This window comes from Schistocerca americana, chromosome 10 (genome assembly GCF_021461395.2).
Source record: "Schistocerca americana isolate TAMUIC-IGC-003095 chromosome 10, iqSchAmer2.1, whole genome shotgun sequence".
Lineage (NCBI taxonomy): Eukaryota > Metazoa > Arthropoda > Insecta > Orthoptera > Acrididae > Schistocerca > Schistocerca americana.
Genome location: NC_060128.1, coordinates 129,171,997 through 129,177,996, shown reverse-complemented (window position 1 = coordinate 129,177,996; position 6,000 = coordinate 129,171,997).

Below are 6,000 nucleotides of genomic sequence, written 5' to 3'. Positions count from 1 at the left end.
ACATATGTCTCGGTGGCAGTGATGGCTCTGAATTGGTTAGGACGACTCCAGTTTAGGGCCTGCAACTGATATTTCTGCGTCCTAGACATACTTGACCTACACCTCAATTTACGGTCTAGCTTGCGATTTCGTATGACAGCAGGAGCACTCGTGGTTATCCCATGCTCCCATGCACCCTGACTGCAGATCCGTCTGTGAATCTGGTGATTCGACCTGTTGTGCTGGCATTCATGAATGGGAATATTGAAGTCAGAAGAATAGGGAGTGAAAAGCTTGAATGAGCAGATTAAGGAAGACACATACAAGTGAAACGAACATCTCACGAGAATGGAAGACGACAGAATACCAAAATTATTATGAATTAATACCCAGCGAGCAGTGGGTCTTTAGGATGACCGACGAAATGGTGGAAAAACGAGAAATAGCGGTCAAGATGGCGTAACAGATAAATTCCTACGACATACACGAAGAAGAAGAAGATGATGATGATGATGTACGTAGAAAGCTTGCAATGGCAAAAGAATGTAGTGAAATGTAGGAAGCCTGTAAAAGATCTACGATTGTTGCAGGGACTGGCGGGGGGGGGGGGGGGGGGGGGAAGGGGGGATGGGGATAGCAAGGTTAGTGTTTAACGCCACGTCCACAACAAGGTCTTTAGAGACTAAGCACAAGCTCAGATTAGGGAAGAATAGGGACGGAAATCGACATTACTCTTTCAAAGGAAGTCGGCAAGACTCAGCACAACCAGGACACCTCCGAAGATGTCCAACGTAGCTTTGGACGAAACGTCAGGGATAGAAGATTTCCATGGACCACGGGCATACAACCCGGAAGAACTCTTGGCAGGTGAAACATCCGGTCGTGAAAGCCTTCACTGTATGATTAAACGAACCATCCCGGCGTTTGCCTGAAGCGATATAGGGAAATCACGGGAAACCGAAATCAGGATGGTCGGACGTGGGCTTCAAACCTCGTCCTCTCGAATGCTAACCACTGCGCCACCTCTCTTAGTGTGTAGGGACTGGCAGTTGACCATGGAAGTAAAAAGCAGTAGTGCACTACGTGTAAATAGTCGAAGAGATGCCGACTGTTCGATAACGGTATTGGTGAAAATCACCGGAAACAGTAACAGCCGTAAAATACACCTTCTGATCAAAATGTCTGTAAAGGGAATTTTCCACTACGAAGGACGCTCAATGAGTAATGCAATACTTTCTTTTCTCGGCCAGTTTCGGTTCAAAATATGAGGTATTTATTGTGGGACATCGTGGAATATTTCCGCTTCAGCTACTATAGTTTCTTGAAGTTCCGATGGGTGGCGGCACTATACGCAGCGTGCAAGATGGCGTCCGTAACGGAGGTGCGTTACAAGGAGAGTGCTGTCATTCAATTCCTTTTCGCGAGAAACCAGAGCGGCACTGATATTAATCGGTCCTTGCAGACTTTCTACGGAGACCTGACAGCGTACAAAAGCACGGTGAGTCGTTGGGCGAGATGTCTGTCGTTACCGCAACAAGGTCGCACACATGTGTCTGATCATCCCCGTCCTTGCCGGCCGCACGCCGCTGTAAATCCTGTGATGTTGGAACGCAAGGACACACTCATCCGATATGATCGACGTATCACAATCAAACACCTTGCTGTACAACTGGACGTCTGTGTTGGTAGTGCTGACACACTCGTCCGCCAGTTTGGGTACTCAAAGGTGTATGCCCGCCGGTTTCCTTGCCACCTATCAGCAAACCTTTAAGAGCAACGAATGACCATCTGTGCGGAGTTTCTTGCACGTTACGAAGTTTATCGTGACTGTTTCTTGTCGAACATCGTCACAAGCGATGAAACACCTGTTCATGTCTTCGAACTGGAAACAAAATAGCAATCCACAACACCCCTCTTTCGGAGAAAATGTTTAAAGCTGCACCTTGAGCTGGTAAAGTACTGGCGACGATGTTCTGGGCCACTGAAGTGGGTATTGTGTTTCGTTTTCTCCGTCATGGGGCAACGATCAGCTCTGAAGTATACCGTGCTACTCTCAGGACACTGGAGGTACTATTTCAGTTTATTTATCGTCACAAAAATGCAAACGAATTTCCCCACGACCACGCAAGGCGCTGAGAGGAGTTCACAAAATATCGTTGGGATGTTCTTCCTCATCCACCCTATAGCCGGGATCTCCCATCTGACTCGCCCAATGAAGTGTGTACTCCGCGGGAAGCAGCACGTGGATGATGCGGTGGTTATTGATGCAACAAGACGAACTGTGGAGTGGTACCATGCGGGTATGCAGGCCCTCCAAGCAAGGTGGCGTAAGGCAGTCGCATTCTAAGGGGTTATATTGAGAAATACGATTTATTGTCCAAAAGAGCTGGGAATAATATGGTGTATTGGAATCTTGAATAAAACCAACCCACTTTCAGAAAAAAAAGAATGTGTTGTATTACTTGTTGAACACTCCCCGTACATGCCACGAGAGGCGGACCTAACAGCATAAAACGAAGGGGGGGGGGGGGGGGTGTTGTGTTGTCAGTAGAGAAGCAGGAACAGAACTGTGGGTAGACGACTGGAGTTCTGCAATTTCGAACATCATTGGATGACACCTGAGTAAAGAATCCAACAACTCTTCTAAAGTTGACCGAGTCGGCTGTTGGTGATGTGGAGTCAGGTGGAAACGCTAAGGAATAACCACAGCTAAACCTAGGGCAGGGACCATCGAGCATTGCGCAGGGTGGCTGTAAAAAAAAAGGTCATATTAAATCTGCATAGGGATCACTCGTCAGTGCCAAAACGTTACCAGCTGTGCAGCTAGCAAAGTGACTGTGCGTAGGGAATAAAAAAACAGTGGGCTACAATAGTCAAGCAACACCTCGTCCGAGATGCTACTGCAGGCGGGTGTAAAAATAAACGTGCGCAACGGAAAATAATAAACGCTAAAAAGAAGATTTGGCCCTGTTTGACTACCCCCTGAAGCAGATCTAAGGGTCTCTTAATGGACTTCAGCATATAAATTACAAACCTAAACATAAAAGAGTTATTAAGGCAACTAATACTACTAAATGATAAACGTTGTTCCTGCTTATATATTTAATGTAGATTAAAAAAACCTATATATTACAAAGTTTACATTTCCTAAGTAAAATTACTAATCAATTGCCCAACTCTGCCCCTTATTATGACTGCGCGATCTAATATCAATAACGCCAAATGACTGACGTCATCTACGTACCAAACACTAGAAGACACTACTTTCGAAGATGTTATACACTACTGTGGAACCTCAGTGGAAATAAACTAACGTGATCGCAGCTGTTTAGCTTTTATAGCCCTAATAAGCCGAAGCAGTTTCGATATCACCGTATGTACTGCGTCCGGTGCGTCGAAGTGATGGTTCTCGTTCTCGTCTGTGACGATGGAAAAACTCCAGCCACAAATAAACTCTTTCAAACACTAGGACGGCAGAAGGCGGTCCTCTGAGTAATACACTCTAATACTGTCTTCTTCTCTCTGTGTTCTACAGACAAGAAACGCGAACTCCCAGCCACAAGGACGGAGTTCAGATAACGTCTCAACGTAGTGTAGGCAGAGGAAGTGCTCTCAATCACTGAACGCTGCATACTCAGTGACGACTTCCAACCCGGAGGTGAAGTCCAGCATCGTATAGGTCCGCAACAGCAGAGTTCCTAACCGTACTAACTATAAAACCTTCTGAGAGCAAAGAAGAGCAAATCAGTCTGTACCAACAAAAACTGATACTGAGCGACTGTCAGACCCGAGCGCTCAAAACGGAAGACCTCTTCTCTCCACCGCTGGTCTCCCACGAAATCTTGGCTCCTCTGCCTCGTAACTCAGAAGGCGAATCATATTCTCGAAACAACGGAATATTCTCCCTCTCTACAGATTCTTCCGAACGCCGACCAACCATAGTCTTTTGTCGTTCAGTGCGGAGAGTTTGCGAGGAAAAACCTATACTCGTGTAATGGTACGCTTCTGAGTAAAAAATTCTTGGGAATAACGCAGCCTGCGTGGTTTCCGAGGTGCCGCTTCTTCGTACCTCTCACCCGCGTCCACGATTTTCAGCATTTGGAAGTATTATCCGGTTATCCTTCCGCCCCCTGCTACAATGGCGGCCGGCCGTCACCCTATTGTGCTCCAGAGCTCAGGTGCCACGACGTCCGTCTAGCTACTTCCTGTTTTTAAGCAGGACCAACACCTGGGCGCGCCTTCCACCCATAGCCTGAATACTGCCTGCCGTTTCATCTCCACTGGCGTTCCAACCTCTACTAGCATAGGCAATCATCCATTAAACCGTTTTTATAATAAAGACACTCTGTCACCTTTCATGCAATAAGCGTTAACAATTATTTACAAGGCGTACGTGAAAATATCAGACTCCTTTTGAAAGTTTACCGTCTAACCTCCTTGCCTAGGGACGCCAGATGAAAGTTGACGTCATCAATCCCTGATTGAAAACTGCGCAACGGATAACTGGGGAGAGGAGCTTGAGAGCGCTACCTAGAGAGCGTGCCCTTTCTGTACGATACTAGGCAAGGGGCTGGAGGGCACACACGCTGATGTGTGGGTCCCTGCATTCTACAGCTTTCATTTTAAATAAATTCTTTTACCTTTACTTCTTTGTGATTTTTTAAGGTATGTTAAATATTGATGACAGTTGATTACCTATTTATTTTAAACATTATCACTCGACTTTACAGCGATTGCAGCAATTGTTTCAGTTTACATATATTACAATTTCCGGTATATTATATACTATTTGTTGTGACTTGGCAAGACAGCCAAGCCACTATGAGGTCAAGCCGAAAGGCACGCGTTTAAGCTCACGCAGGCTGGCCTGAGGTCCGGAAAATGACAAGGATTTGAGACTAGCAAAAAAGGTACGTAGCTTCTGGAATACTTTAATCCATTAATGATGAACGTCGGTCTGACGGTACATGCATCACAAGATAAATAGCAAATGATAATGGCGCCTTGCTAGGTCGTAGCAAATGACGTAGCTGAAGGCTATGCTAACTATCGTCTCGGCAAATGAGAGCGTAATTTGTCAGTGAACCATCGCTAGCAAAGTCGGCTGTACAACTGGGGCGAGTGCTAGGAAGTCTCTCTAGACCTGCCGTGTGGCGGCGCTCGGTCTGCAATCACTGATAGTTGCGACACGCGGGTCCGACGTATACTACCGGACCGCGGCCGATTTAAAGGCTACCACATAGCAAGTGTGGTGTCTGGCGGTGACACCACAGTAATCTGCACGCACATTTCTACGGACAAGACGGAATTGCGTTGGCCAAATGTATACCGCCAAAGTCTCCCAATATTTTACATAGGACACCCACTATGTGAGGAGGGTAACGGGCAAACTGGGGACCAGATACATTAACACAGGGGGTCAAATTTCCTAAATCAACGCGATCAATCATTTCCTTACACAATTCGAAGCTGGAAATAAAAGAATTAGTACAAATATTCAAATACATCTCTCCAATGCGTGAGCATTGACACAGACGCACTGAGGGCACGTCTGCTCACTTACCCGTCTTCTGTAACACTCCTCCTAGAATCTGGCGGGCACCAGGAAGTCTTCCTGGGCCCCGGTGGAGGGAGTGGTCGAACCACTTGGCCGTGACCAACCTCTCCACCCCAGATCTTGTGACACTGGAAAGTCTTTGACTTTTACCTGCCTGTGCCGTCTGTCTGATCCCCTAGCCAGGAGTAAGGTTGGCACTACTATACTACAGAACTACTTCCCAACAAAGATTTGGCCACGCTTTACGGAAAGGTGTGAGGAGGATTAGGAAAGTTCATGTGAGGATTCACATTCACGTACAAGAAATACATAATACACGACACATATAAATACTTATTGTGAAGCCTGACACATTTCTTTCCACCCGTCCACATGGGTTCTGTTTTACCCGCAGCCGGCCGCGTCGTGTAATAAAATTGGCTGAGGAGCCGCCTCTGTTTCTATTTCCCGGTGCGAGTTAGCAG